Source organism: Lontra canadensis, unplaced genomic scaffold, assembly GCF_010015895.1.
Source record: "Lontra canadensis isolate GAN:19392208 unplaced genomic scaffold, GSC_riverotter_1.0 scaffold77, whole genome shotgun sequence".
NCBI lineage: Eukaryota > Metazoa > Chordata > Mammalia > Carnivora > Mustelidae > Lontra > Lontra canadensis.
In genome coordinates this window covers 5,821,547-5,840,688 of record NW_022631071.1, presented here as the reverse complement: position 1 = coordinate 5,840,688, position 19,142 = coordinate 5,821,547, and the positions used below count along the sequence as shown (strand labels likewise).

The window sequence follows — 19,142 nt, the reverse complement described above, 5'->3', positions numbered from 1 at the left end:
TAGAGCCCTGAGGGCACTACTCTGCTCCTGGAGAGAAGGCAGGCAGCAACCCAAGGACAGATTGCTTGGTAAAAGCAATCTGAAGAGCACCTGGAATGAATGGGAATTATTTGCTATCCTCTGAGCTTTCCCCTGAGAGGCAGCATTCACTGAGATACCTCTCTGGGAACAAAGGAGCTGGCTGGAGCCTTTCCCCTCCCCCACACATAACAACAAAAACAGTGAGCCAGCTGCTGGAAGCAGCCCAGCACCAACACTGCCTGCATAATTTGCTTAAACCAAGCCCCACCCCTTGTGCTTCATTGGAGGTACCCTTCTCAGGCTTGCTTCAGGACCAGCACAGTGGGCCTAACCTTCAGAAGACCAGCATAAAGCTCTGACTTCACCACATCTCCTGACCAGAGTAGTTTTGAAGGGAGTTCCAGTGGAGATGGTGGTAAGACTCGTTCTGTAAGGAGACCAGAGTATACCTGGTTAAACTCACCACATTCAGGCCAGGGACCAAACACTGGCCACGGCAGGCAAGGAGGGCCTCTGCAGAGTACTGGCCTAAAGGATACAGCACCCCAAAACAACAGCAGAGTACATGCAGCACACACCAGAGACCCACCCTGAAGCTCCAGGTCTTGGGACACTACATGACCTCTTCTTCATAAGGACATTACTTGCAGGAGCAGGAGACGTAACTGGATTTTCTAACACAGAGAAAGACACTTAGAAGTAATGCAAAGGTGAAGGAATTTACGCCAAATGAAAGAACAAGCTAAGGCCTCGGCTACAAATCTAAGTGAAACAGATGTAAATAACATGCCTGATGGAGAATTTAAAGCAAGGATCATATCATAAGGATACTCACTGGGATTGGGAAAAGAATAGAAGACATCAGTGACAGCCTTACCATAGAGATAAAACATCTTAACTGACCTTGAGTAGCATTTGATACAGTTGATCATTCTCTCAAATTTGAAATGCTTCCACCCTTCCATACCCCCAACATTGATTTGGTTTTCCTTCTGCTTCTTTGGCAGCTTCTTTTCAATCTTCTTTGCTGATTCCTTTTCATGTTCTCAGCCTTTAAAGTAGAGGCCCAGGACATCTTTTCCTCTTTATATTATCTTCTTTGGTAATTACAATCAATACTGAGCTTTTAAATCCCATTTGTGTGCTCACAGTTCTCAAATTTACCTCCAGCTTAGTCCTCATGTCTATACTCTAGACTCATATATCAACTTCAAAATCAGTTTCTCACCTTGGATGATCAGTAGAGTTCTCCAAAGTAATATATTCAAAACTGAACTGCTGATATTCTCCTCCAAACCTGCTCCTCCCAGTGTCTTCCCCTTCTCAGCTGGTGGTGTATCTGTCTACCTAGTTACTTAGGCCAAAATCGTTTGAATTGTCTTTTACTATTTTTTTCTTACCTTTAATTCATTTCGTAACCCATTAACTCTTCATTCAAAGTAAGGTACTTGGAATAGCTGACCATTTCTTATCACCTTCACTGACCCCACACTAGTTGAAATCTTATCTGGAATGCCACAGTAGTGGTAGGACTGTAGGACTACTGCAACTCTTAATTGGTCTCCATGTTTCACTATGACCCTCTACAGAATATTTTCAATACAGAAATATTATCCATTTAAATCCTGAAGAGTATTCTATCAGTTGGCTCATCAGGTCTCTCCATGGCTCCCATTTCACTTGGTGTACAAAAGTCAATACACTTAAATGGCTTATAATGTCCTGTATGATCTGATCCTCATCTTCCCTCCTTTGATAACTTCCTGTGCTACTCTTCCCACTGGTTTACTCTCTTTCAGACATGCACCTGCCTTTATCATACTTGTAGTCTTAGGCAAAAATGATTCTTACTAGTTTCTAAGTTTTTGTGTACAGTGTTGACAGTGTTTTAAAAACGTTTTATAACATTTCTGTTTTGTGGCTTGAATATTCAAATGTTTAATGAGAATATTACCACTTTCCTCTTTAAATGAGTGATGTTTTTAACAAAGATTTGCTTGTGGGTTCATCAATGTGATTTGAAGAAAGGTACAATTGAGAGCCACATTTTCTCTATTGGCAATTTTTCTTTCCATTGTAAATTTCAGAGTAGGAAGTTAGGTAAATATGGTTTGATTAAAAGTAACCAAAAAAATCAATAAATATATTTTAAGGATTATATCTCTTCTTTGAGAGAAGTGTACTTCTTAAAACACATAATGTTCAGTGTAACCTATACATTGAACATTATGTGTTTTCTATGTTATCTTCAGTTTGACCATAATTAACTTATAGTGAAGAAGTTATTTTATGAATTACCATAGCTTTCATTTACTGTGCACTTAGTAGCCAGGCTTGTAACTAAATAGTTTATATGTACTATTTCAGTTGATCCTTATGAAAATGCCACAAAGTAGGTGACATAGTTTTACTCCATTTTTAGATGAGGAAATTGAAGCTAAGAGAGAGTGAAGAAATTGGTTCTGTAACTTGTCTTAGCTAGTAAGTAGGTGAGCTGGAACATAAATTTAGATACATAAAAATGTAAAAAAAATGGCCTTTTTGTAGCATCTGTTTTTTTTTAAAGATTTTATTTATTTATTTGAGAGAGATGGAGAGAGCACAAGCAGGAGGAATCGAAAAGGAAGAGGGAGAAACAAGCTCTGAGCAGGGAACCTGACACAGGGCTTGGTCCCAGGACCCTAGGATCATGACCTGAGCTGAAGGAAGATGCTTAATCACCTGAGCCATGCAAGTGCGCCTTGTAGCATCTGTCTTTAATGTTTCGTTTAAGCTAAATATAAAATTAATACATTTTTCTTGCACACATACTCAGTGGAAGTAGAAGGCAATTCAAAAGTATATTGGTTAGTAGGCAAAGCCAGTTTGGGATGGATTATTTCCTACTGATGATGTAAAGTTGTCTGTAATCTCTTTTTACAAAGCATCAGTTTGAAAGAGGCTGAAAATTTATAATGGAAATCTGTTAAAATGCCATTATCTAAATTGATTGGGAGAAGACACTTAAGTGGATCTGTTTCTAAAACACAAGTAGACTTCTCAGTGTCAAAGTTCTTTTACTTCACTCTTCCTAGGTGTCCTTCCTTGTAAAAAATAAAGTAATAGATGTTCGGGTTCTACTTGATGGCCACTATGTATGATACTCTTGTTTTTATGATTCTCATCTTTTATTGTGCTATTTCTGTTGATTGGCTTTTTTTCACTTCAGTGAACTACAAACAAACATTTAGGCCATTTGACCTAAACACTCAGTATGTGTTTTAGGACACATACTGAGGCGTAAAAAATTCTAAATAATTGTACAAAATAGCACAACATTATACACAGTAATTGTATATGAGATGCTTGACCAGAAATAAGTTACTTTAAAACTGCTAATAAAATTTATTATTTGGAATTTCTGGGTAATGATGTATTTTTGGTAGGACTTTTGGTGAAAAGCTTAAATGATCAAAGGCAGTATTCAAATATAATCCTATCTTACTCTGATAATTGAAACTCTTGCTATACTTGAGGATCATATCTTATCAACAGGAGTTCTCAGTGTACAGGCTTGTAGATGTAGATATTAGGGGATTTTGGGTTAAATATGAAATTAGTATTAGACATAATTTTTTTAAAAGATTTTATTTATTTGACAGAGAGAGAGATCACAAGTAAGCAGAGAGGCAGGCAGAGAGAGGGGGAAGCAGGCTCCCCGCTGAGCAGAGAGCCTGATGTGGGGCTCAGTCTCAGGACCCTGACTTCATGACATGAGCCGAAGGCAGAGGTTTAACCCACTGAGCCACCCAGGTGCCCCAGTATAGACACAATTTTTTATTTTTTAAAAAATATTTTATTTATTTATTTGACAGAGATCACAAGTAAGCAGAGAAGCAGGCAGAGAGAGAGGAGGAAGCAGGCTCCCCGCAGAGCAGAGAGCCCAGTGTGGGTCTCGATCCCAGGACCCTGGGATCATGACCTGAGCAGAAGGCAGAGGCTTTAACCCACTGAGCCACCCAGGCACCCCTAGACATAATTTTTTAAGTATTAACTCTGATTACTATAACTCTTTATTTCATTATTAATAGCTTGTTTTAAAAATAACTTGACTATTGCTAAGTAAAATCATGCAACAAGTTCAGTTAACGGAAAAATTTGAGTGGTTAGCTTTCCTTTACTAGTGTATTTGTAAATTAGTAATGTTCCATTGATTCTGACATACATTTTCTGCATTGGTATGTGACTTCTCAAATTGTAGTTATTTAGTGAAACAATTTTAGACAGATCTTTTGCACAATGTATCAATGGCTGTTGCTGACAGATTTTAAAGCTTCAAATTTGAAAGTTATAGATGATTCTTTAATGAAGCACATTCTCTTTATATAGCAGCATGTCTTCAGTAGTTTCTAAGACTGAATTGTTTTACTTCTAGTCACCGAGTATTAATTGAAAATAAGGAAGACTTTCTGTTAAAACTTTCAAGAATGAAAAACACTTGTTTTTATATGAATTTTATAATTAGCAGCAGGAATAAATTATACTTGCTCTTTAAGATTATTGTGCCCCTCCTCCTCAGAGTCATGTTTTCAAATGTTTCACAAGTGGGTAAAGGTAGTAGGACCAAAACAGTAATACTGCTTTTACATTTTTTTTTTGCTAACTATAAAAGGTGACTGTAGTAACTGTAGTTACTGTAGTAACTGTAAAAGGTGACTGTAGTATTACATATCACCTTTAACCAAAAATTCAAATTTGAATGAGATTCTATTTGTAACGTTTCTCATGTTAATCAGATGCATTTAGTATTGCTTCTAATTAGATTGGTGAAATATCTCCTTTCCACTTTATAAGTAAATTAATATTGGTATAATTGAATAGTTATTCAATATTGTAAGTTCCATGACCTTTGAGCTTACATGGCCTTTGGGTTTCATGGTCTTTGAGAATAACTGAACTGGTTTTTGCACACTTGAGTATACTGCTTAAGGACTATTAAATATTTAGTAGTGATAATTTGTTTTTATATGAACTGAATTAATACAGTTAGAACAAGTAGAGAGATAATGTCTGGACACTTGTGTTTCCTTTTGAGCATTATTACTTTTCTGTATGCAGTTCTTTCTTGGGGACTAGAGAGAGAGAGGGTTTCCATTTTAAGCTTAAAAAATAGACATAGACTTCTTGAGAACTCAAGTTGGAATTTGATTTCTTTCTTTTATTTAAAAAAGATTTTATTTATTTATTTGACAAGTAGAGATTACAAGTAGAGAGGCAGGCAGAGAGAGGTGAGAAGTAGGCTCCCCGCTGAGCAGAGAGCCTGATTTGGGGCTTGATCCCAGGACCCTGAGACCACAACCTGAGCCGAAGGCGGAGGCTTAAACCGCTGAGCCACCCAAGTGCCCTGGAATTTGATTTCTTATGTTAGCTATCAGAAAGATCTGTTGAGTGGAGGTCCAGCTTACATTGGTGACATTGGATTTGTATAGATATGTTCTAACATAGGCAATTAAATAGTTTTGTCATATGCAAAACATGAGGCTAGTGATGATTTTTGATTAATTTGTAAGTATATTTCATTCCAACCTCATTTTAATATATGATTCCGTGTGTAAATATGTTTTGCACTGTTTCTGTTCAGCAATTTATATTAATATATTTTGCATTTTTGGCGTATTGTAATGACAGTGTAGCTATATGCAATAATACTAAATTATCTAGCCCATGTACTGTCTGCTAGGACTTCCATAAATAATCCCAAAGCTTTTTAGTTTTTGTTCTCTCTCTTTTGGCTTTTACCAATTTAGAGAGAATTTGTGACTTTGGACCCCAGGTGTTATACTTTAACCCAGGTATACTTATCTCCCCTGACTCTCTCCTGGGTTTCTTTTTTATACAACATTGGTGTTTTAGGAGTTGGTTAGCTTGGATGAGAACCTTTTACTGCTGTCATCATTAGTAATTTGAATTGATAGTTAAATTACCATAAAATATAGGTAAAATAAATCTTAAAATTTATAATAAGCCATGGAAATAGTCAGAAATTATTACAGCCTTAGAAATTGTCTAGATCACATAATTTCCATTGGTTACCTTTACATTTCCAGTGTCTTTACTATACATTATTAGACTGAGATACATAGATTACATAGATTCTAAGAAGAGCTTGTAAAGGAGGAGCAAAACCTACCCAGTAAATAGGTCTAAAAGGTAACTGAGGGGTGCCTGGGTGGCTCATTAAGTTAAGTGTCCAACTCTTGATTTCGGATCAGGTCATGAATGAACTCAGGCTCATGATATTGAGCCCTGCGTCAGGCTCCGTGCTCAGCACAGGGTTTGCTTGAGATTCTCTCTCTCCCCTTTTCCCTCTGTCCATCCCCCTACTCTTTATTTATAAACAAATAAAATCTTCTTTAAAAAAGGTAACTAAATCTGAGTCACTTTTAAATTCACTTCACATAAAATTTTCACCAGTGTTTGCAAGAAGAATTAAAGGAACTAGGTTTTGCAAATTTAACTGGTTGTAGCTGGTAAACTTCACAATTTACTTCATCTGTTCTTGGTTTGTACATAGAATTGCTTTCCAAAATATATTTTTAATACATTTGTTGCTATGAATGTATTTCCATAGCAGTTTTTTTTTTTGAAAGATTTTATTTATTTGAGAGAGAGAGAGTGAACAGGAGAGAGAACATGGGTTGGGGGAGGGACAGAAGGAGAGGAAGAAGCAGACTCCCAGCTGAGCAGGGAGCAGAGAGCCCAGTGTGGGGCTTGATCCCAGGACCCTGGGATCATGACCTGAGCTGAAGGCAGACACAACCAACTGAGCCAGCCATGCTCCTTCACAACCGTTGTTGTTTTTTTTTTTTTTTTTTAAATATGTGCAGTAATCCAGGTTGCTGTATGTTGGAGGTACAGAGATGAATGCAATACCTCCACTGTCCTCATAGAACTCAGAGTTTGGTCAGGGAGAGAAGAATGTACAAAATTGGTTTCAATAGTAGTAGGATACCTGTGAATAGGCTACTGCGGGTGCTTAACCCAGTGCAGGAGCTCAGGGAGGAAACAGGAAAGTCCCGAATATACTATGAAACCCCATGTCACTTAATGAATTTTCAGTATTTTTTGGCATTAAAGCATTCTCAGAGCTTAAACAATTAAGTTTATCAAGATCGAGTGCCTTCTGGATGCCAGGTACTGTTCTAAGCTCTGAGGAAAAAAGCAGAGAAGAGCTCAAGGGAATCTCCTGCTGTCAAGAAGCTTATGTTCGGGGGTGCCTGGGTGGCTCAGTGGGTTAAGCCTCTGCCTTCGGCTCAGGTCATGATCTCAGGGTCCTGGGATCAAGCCCCACATTGGGCTCTCTGCTTGGCAGGAAGCCTGCTTCCCCCTCTCTCTCTGCCTGTCTCTCTGCTTACTTGTTAACTCTCTGTCAAATAAATAAATAAAATCTTAAAAAAGAAGCTTATGTTCTGATAGGCGTGATATAGCAGGACATAATGATGCCTGGGTGGCTCAGTTGGTTAGGCTGCTGCCTTTGGTTCAGGTCATGATCCCAGCATCCTGGAATCGAGTCCCGCATCCTGCTTCTTGCTCAGCAGGGAGTCTGCTTCTCTCTCAGCCTCTGCCTGCTTGTGCATACTCTCTCTCTCTCTCTTTCTCGCTGTTAAATAAATAAAACCTTAAAAAAAAAAGAAAATGGAAAAGTTTATTTGACATCTCTCTATTGAATGCTTTGAGATAATTTGTTAGGTCCAGAGGAACATAAAGATAACAAATACACTATCCGTGCCTCTAGGATTTTATTTTTTATGGCTCAAAAAGTAAGAATAATTTAAAAAATGGTTTAACCTTACATTTTTTAAATTGCTGGAAAAAAAATCAAAAGACTTTCAGGACACATGAAAAATATATGAAATTCAGTGTTTATAAGTATTTTTGAATGCAGCCATAGCCATTTGTTTATATATCATTTCTGGCTCCTTTTGTGTACAGTTGCAGAGTTGAATAATTGTGATAAAGACCCTGCGACCCACAAAGCCTAAAACATTTACTATCTGGTCCTATATAGAGAAAATTTGTCAAGCTCTGCACTAATAGTCTCTCAACTTCTTGATTTACTATCTTGTTAGAAAAAATATGTATACAAGGAGAGTTAGAGAGGAGAAGGGAGTTGGGGGAAATTGGAAGGGGAGGTGAACCATGAGAGACTATGGACTCTGAAAAACAATCTGAGGGGTTTGAAGCAGCAGGGGGTGGGAGGTTGGGGGAAGCAGGTGGTGGGTATTGGAGAGGGCACGGATTGCATGGAGCACTGGGTATGGTGCAAAAACAAGGAATACTGTTATGCTGAAAAAAAAAAAATAAAAATAAAAAATAAATAAAAATACAAAAAAAAAGAAAAAAATGTGTTTGAGCAAGTAACCCCAGTGTATTTTATTTAAAAATTTTATACACATACGTATGTACTATGTCTGTTGTAAAATACAGACATAATAAAGAATGAGAAAAACACGAACAAGATTTTAAAATGACTTAAAATTTTATTTTTTTCTTTTTAAAAATTTTTTATTTTTACTAACATATAATGTATTATTTGCCCCAGGAGTACAGGTCTGTGAATCATTAGGCTTACACACTTCACAGCACTCAGCATATCACATACCCTCCCTGATGTCCATAATGCAACCACCCTCTCCATACTCCTCTTCCCCTTAGCAGCCCTCAGTTTGTTTTGTGAGATTAAGAGTTTCTTATGGTTTGTCTCTCTCCTGATCCCATCTTGTTTCATTTTTTCCTTCCATACCCCCCAAACTCTCTATTCTGCCTCTCCAATTCCTCATATCAAGGACATAATTTGGTAATTGTCTTTCTCTGATTGACTTATTTTGCTCAGCATAACACCGTCTAGTTCCATCCACGTCATTGCAAATGGAAGATTTCATTTTTTTGATGCTGCATAGTATTCCATTGTATATATATATACCACATTTTCTTTATCCATTCATCTATTGATGGACATCTAAGGTTCTTTCCATAGTTTGGCTATTGTGGGCATTGCTGCTATAAACATTCGGGTCCACATGGCCGTTCAGATTCCTACATTTGTATATTTAGGGTAAATACTCCGTAGTGTGATTGCTGGGTCATAGGGTAGCTTTATTTTCAACTTTTTGAGGAAGCTCCATGCTGTTTTCCAGAGTGGTTGCATGAGCTTGCATTCCCACCAACAGTGTAGGAGGGTTCCCCTTTCTCCGCATCCTCGCCGGCATCTGTTGTTTATTGACTTGTTAATTTTAGCCATTCTGGCTGGTGTGAGGTGGTATCTTATTGTGGTTTTTGATTTGTATTTCCCGGATGCCGAGTGATGTGGAGCATTTCTTCCTCTGTCTGTTGGCCATCTGGGTGTTTTCTTTGCAGAAATGTCTGTTCAGGTCCTCTGCCCATTTCTTGATTGGATTATTTGTTCTTTGGGTGTTGAGTTTGATAAGTTCTTTATAGATTTTGGATATTAGTCCTTTATCTGATATGTTTTCTGTGAATATCTTCTCCTGTTCTGTCAGTTGTCTTTTGGTTTTATTGACTGTTTTCTTTGCTGTGCAAAAGCTTTTGATCTTGATGAAATCCCAGTAGTTCATTTTTGCCCTTGCTTCCCTTGCCTTTGGCGATGTTCCTAGGAAGAAGTTGCTGCGGCTGAGGTCGAAGAGGTTGCTGCCTGTGTTCTCCTCAAGGATTTGGATGGATTCCTTTCTCATATTAAGGTCCTTCATCCATTTTGGGTCTATTTTCATGTGTGGTTTAAGGAAATGGTCCAGTTTTATTTTTCTGTATGTGGCTCTCCAATTTTCCCAACACCATTCGTTGAAGAGACTCTTTTTTCCGTTGGACATTCTTTCCTCCTCTGTTGAAGATTAGCTGTCCATATAGTGGAGGGTCCATTTCTGGGCTCTCTATTCTGTTCCATTGATCTATGTGTCTGGTTTTGTGCCAGTACCATACTGTCTTGATGATGACAGCTTTGTAATAGAGCTTGAAGTCTGGAATTGTGATGCCACCAACTTTGGCTTTCTTCTTCAACATTCCTCTGGCTATTCGGAGTCCTTTCTGGTTCCATATAAATAATAGGGTTATTTGTTCCATTTCTTTGAAAAAAAAAATTGATGGTATTTTGATTGGGATTGCATTAAATGTGTAGATTGCTTTAGGTAGCATAGACATTTTCACAATATTTGTTCTTCCAATCCATGGGCATGGAACGTTTTTCCATTTCTTTTTGTCTTCCTCAAATTCGTTCATGAGTACTTTATATTTTTCTGAGTATAGATTCTTTGCCTCTTTGGTTAGGTTTGTTCCTAGGTGTCTTATGATTTTGGGTGCAATTGTCAGTGGGATGGACTCCTTAATTTCTCTTTCTTCTGTCGTGTTGTTGGTGTATAGAAATGCAACTGATTTCTGTGCATTGATTTTATATCCTAACACTTTCCTGAATTCCTGTACAAGTTTTAGCAGTTTTGGAGTGGAGTCTTTTGGGTTTTCCACATAAAGTATCATATCGTCTGCAGAGTGAGCATTTGACTTCTTTGCTGACTTGGATGCCTTTAATTTCTTTTTGTTGTCTGATTGCTGAGGCTAGGACTTCTAGTACTATGTTGAATAGCAGTGGTGATAGTGGACATCACTGCCATGTTCCTGACCTTAGGGGAAAAGCTCTCAGTTTTTCCCCATTGAGATGATACTCGCTGTGGGTTTTTTCTTGGATGGCTTTGATGATGATATTGAGGAATGTACCCTCTCTCCCTACACTTTGAAGAGTTTTGATCAAGAAAGGATGCTGTACTTTGTCAAATGCTTTTTCAGCATCTATTGAGAGTATTTTATGGTTCCTGTTCTTTTATTAATGTATTGTATCACACTGATTGATTTGCAGATGTTGAACCAACCTTGCAACCCTGGAATAAATGCCACTATGTCATGGTGAATAATCCTTTTAATGTTCTATTGGATCCTATTGGCTAGTATTTTGATGAGATTTTTCACATCTGTGTTCATCAAGGATGTTGGTCTATATTTCTCATTTTTGATGGGGTCTTTGTCTGGTTTTGATATCAATGTAATGCTGGCCTCATAAAATGAGTTTGGAAGTTTTCCTTCCATTTCTATTTTTTTGGGACAGTTTCAGGAGAACTGGTATTAATTCTTTAAATGTTTGGAAGAATTCCCCTGGGAAGCCATCTGGCCCTTGGCTGTTGTTTCTTGGGAGATCTTTGATGACTTCTTCAATCTCCTTACTGGTTATGTGTATGTTCAGGTTTCTATTTCTTCCTGGTTCAGTTTTGGCAGTTTTTGTGTCTCTAGGAATGCATCCATTTCTTCCAGATTGTAAAATTTGCTGGCATACAGTTGCTCATAATATGTTCTTATAATTATTTGTATTTCTTTGGTGTTGTGATCTCTCATCTATCATTCATGATTTTATTTATTTGGGTCCTTTCTCTTTTCTTTTGGATAAGTCTGGCCAGATTTTATTAGTCTTATTATTAATTCTTTCAAAGAAGCATCTCCTAGTTTTGTTGATTTTTTTTCTACTGTTCTTTTGGTTTCGATTTCATTGATTTCTGTTCTGGTAATTTTGATTTCTCTTCTCCTGCTGGGTGTAGGTTTTCTTTGCTGTTCTCCAGCTCCTTTAGGTGTAGGGTTAGGTTGCATACTTGAGACCTTTCTTGTTTATTTAGAAAGTCTTGTATGGCTATATAATTTCCTCTCAGGACTGCCTTTGCTGTGTCCACAGATTTTGAACAGGTGTGTTCTCATTATCATTTGTTTCCATGATTTTTTACAATTCTTCTTTAATTTCCTGGTGGACCCATTCATTCTTTAGTAGGATGCCCTTTAGCCTCCATGTATTTGAGTTCCTTCCACTTTTCCTCTTGTGATTGAGTTCTAGATTCAGAGCATTGTTGTCTGAAAATATGCAGGGAATGATCCCAATCTTTTGGTACTGGTTGAAACCTGATTTGTGACCCAGGATGTGATCTGTTCTGGAGAATGTTCCATGTGCAGTAGAGAAGACTGTGCATTCTGTTGCTTTGGGATGGAATGTTCTGAATATATCTGTGATGTCCGTCTAGTCTATTGTGTCATTTAAAGCCTTTATTTTCTTGTTGATCTTATGCTTAGAGGATCTATTTCAGTGAGGGTGGTGTTGAACTCCTCTACTATTATGGTATTACTGTTGATGTGTTTCTTTGATTTTGTTAGTAATTGGTTTATATACTTGGCTGCTCCAATATTAGGGGCATAGTCATTTAAAATTGTTAGATCTTCTTGTTGGACAGACCCTTTGAGTATGATATAGTGTCCTTCCTCATCTCTTATTATAGTCTTTTGCTTAAAATCTAATCGATCTGAGATAAGGATTGCCACCCCAGCTTTCTTTTGATGTCCATTAGCATGGTAAATTGTTTTTCACCCCCTCACTTTTAATCTGGGGGTGTTTTGGGGTCTAAAATGAGTTTCTTGTAGACAGCATATTGATGGGTTTTGTTTTTTTATCCATTCTGATACCCTGTGTCTTTTGATTGGGACTTTTAGCCCATTTACATTCAGGGTAACTATCAAAAGGTATGAATTTAGTGCCACTGTGTTGCCTGTAGGGTGACTGTTAGTGTATATTGTCTCTGTTCCTTTCTGGTCTCCTTCTATGCTCTCTCTTTGCTTAGAGGACCTCTTTCAGTATTTTCTGTATGGCTGGTTTGGTGTTTGAAAGTTCTTTTAATTTTTGTTTGTCCTGGAAGCTTTTTATCTCTCTTATTTTCAATGACAGCCTAGGTGGATATAGTATTCTTGGCTGCATATGTTTCTCATTTAGTGCTCTGAATATATCATGCCAGTTCTTTATGGCCTGTCAAATCTCTTGGAGAAGTCTGATGCCAGTCTAATATTTCTACCTTTGTATGTTCGGGACAAGACCCGAACTGCTTTCAGGATTTTCTCGTTGCCACAAGACTAGTAAGTTTTACTATTAGATGTTCGGGTGTGGATCTTTTTTTATTGATTTAAGGGGGGTTCTCTGTGCCTTCTGGATTTTGATGCTTGTTCCCATTGCCATATTAGAGAAATTATCTGTTATAATTTGCTCCAGTATACCTTCAGTCCCCTCTCTCTTTTTCTTCTCCTGGAATCCCAGTTATTCTAATAATGTTTCGTCTTATGGTATCATTTATCTCTCGAATTCTCCCCTTGTGGTCCAGTGGTTGTTTGTCTCTCTTTTGCTCAGCTTCTTTATTCCCTGTCATTTGGTCTTCTATATCACTAATATTCTCTTCTGCTTCATTTTTCTTACCAGTAAGAAACTCCATTTTTGATTGTACCTCATTAGTAGCTTTTTTGATTTCAGCTTGGTTAGATTTTAGTTCTTTTATTTCTCCAGAAAGGCGTTTTATTTCTCCAGACAGGGTTTCTCTGATATCCTCCATGCCTCTTTCGAACCCAGCTAGCACCTTGTGAATCATCATTCTGAACTGTCCATCTGACATATTACCAATGTCTGTACTGATTAGGTGCCTTACTGTCGGTACTGCCTCTTCTTTTTTTTGTGGTGAGCTTTCCTGCCTTGTCATTTTATCTAGATAAGAATATATGAACGAGAGAATATAATACGGAAAGGGTGGCAAGGACCCCAGAAAAATGTACGCAAACCAAATCAGAAGAAACCTGAAACGGGGGTGAGAACAAAGAGGGTAAATAGAAATTAAAAAAAAAAAAAAAATATATATATATATATATATATATATATATATATGTTAGACTGGTGAATAGAATAGAGCCACCCACTTGATTTTGGGTGTATTTTGATCTCTTAGAAGAAACTGCTTCCCCGGGTGCCTGGGTGGCTCAGTGGGTTGAAGCCTCTGCCTTTGGCTCAGCTCATGATCCCAGTGTCCTGGGATCGAGCCCCGCATCAGGCTATCTGTTCAGCATGGATCCTGTTTCCTCCTCTCTCTGCTTGCCTCTTTGGCTACTTGTGATCTCTGTCTGTCAAATAAATAAATAAAATCTTTAAGAAAAAAAGAAGAAACTACTTCCCAAAATTTCAAATAAAGAAAAACATACATATAGAAAAATAAGGTTAAAAATGATGAAGGGATGGAATATGAGTATAAAGATGAAAATTTAAAAAAAGAATTTAAAAAAGGAATTGGTAAGTTAGTTGGAAAAAGAAAGTGGCGAGAATTTGCTCATGCTGGAGACTAGAACAGAGCCCTGTGGTATATTTAGGGTATATTTTTATCTATTAGAAGAAATTGTGTGCCAGAATTTTTTAGAGGAAAAAACCCTATGTGTATACAAAAATAAAGTTATATCCAATGATGGATATAATATGTGTATAATAATGAATGTTTAAAAAGATTTTTTTTAGGAAAGGTATTATTAAGATAAATCATTTAAAAAATTTTAAAAGAGGAAAGAAGAAATGTTAAAAAAATTAGAATAAGAAAAAATTAAAATTAAAAAAATTTAATTAACTTTGAAGACTAAAGAATCTTGGGGAGAAAGCTATGAATTCCATGCTTTGCTTCCCCCCACCTCTGGAATTCCGCTGTTTTCCTTGATCAGTGAACTTGGTCTTCGCTGGATGTTCTTGCTGATCTTCTGGGGCAGGGGCGTCTGTAGTGATTCTCAAATGTCTTTGCCCAAGACGGAATTGCATTCCCCTTGCTAGGGGCTAGTCTAAGAAATCTGCTTGAGTTCGCTCTCGGGAGGTTTTTTTCCCCTGAATGCTTTTCGTAGAGGTCTGGAGGATGGGAGTGAAAATCACAGCCTACCATTCTCCAGCCCAGAGGAGCCGGGAGACCAGGGCCCCACTCCTCAGTGCATCCTCAGAGAATAGATGTCAATCACTCATGTCTCCCTGGTGTCCGGCTGTTCTTTGGGCTCATCTGGCCTGTGACCGAGTGTTTCTGTCTCTGGCGCACATCCCCGTGGAGTCTCCAAACCCAGCAGATTTCCTGCCTCCAGAGGAGGAATGTAAGTCTCCCTGGATCTGCCACTTGTGGGGTCCCTGCTTAAAGAGCAGTGGTCCAACTGTGCCGCGCATCACGGTTTTAGGTAGTCCCAAGCTGAGAGGTCAATCCCTTGCTCTGTCTCTGTAGTTGGCTTCCCCTCTCTGATACCTGGGAGCAATGCCACACTTAGACCCCCTCGTTCTTTCAGTGATCCCCGGGGTCCTGAGACCCCATTGTCCCTGTGAAGGCTCCACCTACGCTTAGCCTCTGGAGTGATTATCCCTCAGTGGGGCAGACTTTTAAAAGTTCTGATTTTGTGCTCCACTGCTTGCCAGGAGCCAGCCCCTTCTGCCCTGGTCTATCTTCCCATCGCTTCGGATTCAGTTCTCCGCAGGTCCTATCTTTCAGAAAGTGGTTGATTTTCTGTACCTAGAATTGCTGTTCTTCGTCTTTTCGATCTCCTGTTGAGTTTGTAGGTGTTCAGAATGGTTTGATAACTATCTAGCTGAACTTCTGTGACCTGATGTCCTTTCAGTCCACTACTCCTCTGCCATCTTGCCTCTCCTCTCTAAAATTTTAGTAATGGTACAAAAACCTTCGCTGTTATGATTAACTTTTTAGTGAGAGCAATGCCAGTGTGTCATTATTTTTTGTGTATTACTTAGAAAAGCAAGTAATTAGAAGGTTTAGTTCAAGTTCATTTCATTTGGTTATTTGGTTTAATGTGTATTAAAATTGAAACAGATCTGACAGCTATATGTAGGTTTCAGTGGAACAGGAACATCATTAGCAACACTTATTAAATAATAGTACTAACTTTGCTCAGTGCAATCTGTGAATCAAGCAGAGGTTTTCTGCTGAATCATGACTTGTAAATATCCATCTTCCTTGATGACAGTCAGTCATTCTTGTAACTAATTTGGAGTGTTACAGTTTTATATTTTTAAATGAATGGATTAAAATTTGCTTTAAAAAATGGGCTTCAACTAATTTCATAAGGGTCTTGGTCTCTGCATTTTTACTTTCACATTTGTGATGTAGAGAACCTTACCTCCATATTTGGGTTCTCATGTCTGCTATAAATGTTGCATCTAATGCTGCCAGGAAGAAGGAGAAAGAAGTGAGTCATCCAGTGGTGATGGAAACTGATCGGACAGTTGGGTCTGCCAAATGTGTTTCTTTTAAAAATGACATTTATTTGAAAAGCAGTTACTTTCTTACTAATTGTTGAAGTTTTAAGGGATTATTAGCGTTTTGATGAATAAAAAATGCCTGTCATGCTAAATTTCAGCAGTTTTTAAGTATTTTGTCGAGATAACCAGACATATCTGTGAGGTACAGTATGTTTTCATGCTCACTTCCTATCTCATTTCAAGATATTATAAGTATTCTACATTATTTGAAATATCTTGCTTTAATTAAAAAGAACTACATTCTTGACTCTGTAGCACTTTGTGGACTTTGTTTTCAGTTTTTTTCCTTGGGTTGGCTTAAATTTTACATGTGGGGTAACCTTTTTTAGGAATTGTTCTCACAGTTTTTTTCATAACATATCTTTTTTTAAGTAAATCATTTATATTTATAATATGTTTTTTTTGTTCCATTACTAACTCAAAGAAAAGTATTTTCTGTATTTCATTATTGAAATAATCTAGAAAATATTTTAAGCTGAGTTGTTTAAAAAAACTATTTTAATTCAACTTTGTGATAAATTTCCCACACTGAGTTATTTTTCTACTTGTTTTAGCAGTGATTTCTGTGGGTCTTCTGACAGTATTTGCTGACAAAGGAACGTGTTTTAATTTAATGCCCTGTTGTTTTGCATGTATTTCTTCAGCTTCTACCACGATTTTCCCCAATGTCACTGGACTTTTGTCTTTTGCTATTAATGAAAGAAAAAGTTCAAAAGAAGCTTCTAAACGTATGTCTTTAAGTCTAGAAAACTGCACTAAAGTGCTGGATTGAGTATCACATGATTTTAATTATTGCTGAGAAAATTGAAAAAGCTCTCTTCATGCTCTGAATGGTTGGCTTTTAAGTGGTCTGCTAATTTGAGGTGGCTTTGTACTATCATTACCTAATATTTTAAGCTACAGTATGCACATAAAATGGGAGTCATCATTGAAAATGATATATATCCATATTTCAAATGACTACATATAATTTTTAATCTTGTGGTATTAGGTTATTAGCCTTAGATTTTCATGATTTTTATCATATGATATGATGAATGGAAGGTTCAGACTTAGGAACAGGGTATGTAACAGTCTAGCATTTTCTTGTTTCCTTGTGCTTGCATTTTTGCTATTATCTTCAGTCTTTTGTCTTTGCAAGACTCTTTGAATACCACTTTTCATTTTTGTTATTTTTGATGGTTTAGTCAAAACTAGATAAAATAACGCATAAATCCATTTTGCCAAGTACATGGAAGCTGCAGTATGTTGCAGTAAACTGACAGTGAACAGATGTGCATTTTGACTATCTCACTCTTGCCCTAAGATCCCTCATGTACCATTTGGGCCTATGGATCCATTGATTCTTTAATTTTTACCATGTTAAATAGTAAACCTTATTTCTTGTATTTTTTAAATAAAATGTTTATATCTTTCACAAATTGCAGTGGATCCATTATGTGGTCTCTGGACTGTGGAAACTACTGTTGCAGAATTAAGGATTATGGAAAAGTAAAAATAATGTTTATGTTTTCTAATATCCAGCATATATTCTGAATTAACCGTCCTGATAGTAAAGTGGTGTATGTAAATATTAAAATTATGTCTCTCCAATAAGATCTGAAAGCAGAAATAGATGAAGAGTTCTTGTGCCATACTCAACAGCATTCATTCAATATAATGCTTTTTTCTTGCTTTTGACTTTATACTATTTGCAGAGACAATATAGTTAGACAATTTTTTTCCCTTTGTTTTCCATCTGAGCTTTGTATGTTAAATGACTGCAGTCTATATAGATAAAGTTAACTGGATCTTTTGAAAACATGAGGTAGTTATTTAATGCCAGGTAGAATTGGCCGACTTTAATTATGGAGCAAATTCTTGATAATTTTATTAGAGTTTTAGAAATGTTTTATCCTTTCTAGTTCAAAGAAGGTGGAGGAATTATGGAATGTTTAGAAAAGATAATTAAACAAATGCTATAAAATCAAAACTATAATCATTATTTATGCTAAGGCATATTTTTAGGTACTAGTATATCATTGGTTCATTCCATTCAGGGGTACAGATTCCCTCAACGTGGAAGTGAAAGAGTATTTGAATAATTACTGAGAAGCACAAGGAGGAAGGCAAGCATTTGATGGTGAAGTCAAGTTCAGATTTTAAAAGAGCACGTGGAAAATACAGCTTTAAACTAGGATTAAGACATATTACAGAAATAGAAACAGAGTATAGAACATATATAGAAATTTTTAACAAATTTATAGAAAGAAAGAACAAGTAGTCTCTCTTGAAGGGAAGAACAAATGTAAAAATGTAAAAGGTTGACTTTTACTTCTCATAATGCACAATAGGAAAAATAGTGGAAAAGTTAAAAAATGATTTTGGAATAAAAGGAAGTTTTCAAAATTATACTGTCACATTTAAAAATTTATGAGTGAAGAGAGGAAAAATGAGAGGGGATGGGAAAAGGTGAGTGAGAGAATGAATTAATGAATGAAATAAAAATAGGCAGCTGGTATGACTTTTAGCCTCATTTGACTATTCTTATATGGCTCCTCTGTAATAACTTTAAGAATATGATGTTTAGGGGCACTGGGTGGCTCAGTGGGTTAAGCCTCTGCCTTCAGCTCAGGTCATGATCCCGGGGTCCTGGGATCGAGCCCCGCATCGGGCTCTCTGCTCAGCAGGGAGCCTGCTTCCCTTCCTCTCTCTGCCTGCTTGTGATCTCTCTCTGTCAAATAAATAAATAAAAATCTTAAAAAAAAAAGAATATGATGTTTATTTTCTGAAGAAGTGAATTTATCTTTAATGGGGACATTGCATCATGGCTTATGGAAGGAGAAAAAATGGTTTTGTGTTTACAAATATGGCTTTGAAAATATAAGTGGTCAGTTATTTAGACTTCAGACAACATTTTTTGAAACTACAAAATACTATATTCTTCTCATGTATTGTAGAAGTAGTT

General features: G+C 37.0%; 1 protein-coding gene across 5 annotated transcripts in view; it reads left to right on the top strand.

The window, feature by feature from the left end:
• Nucleotides 1-19,142, top strand: part of DIAPH2 (diaphanous related formin 2) — a 1,009,576-nt gene that overhangs the window by 51,320 nt on the left and 939,114 nt on the right. The window lies entirely within an intron of this gene.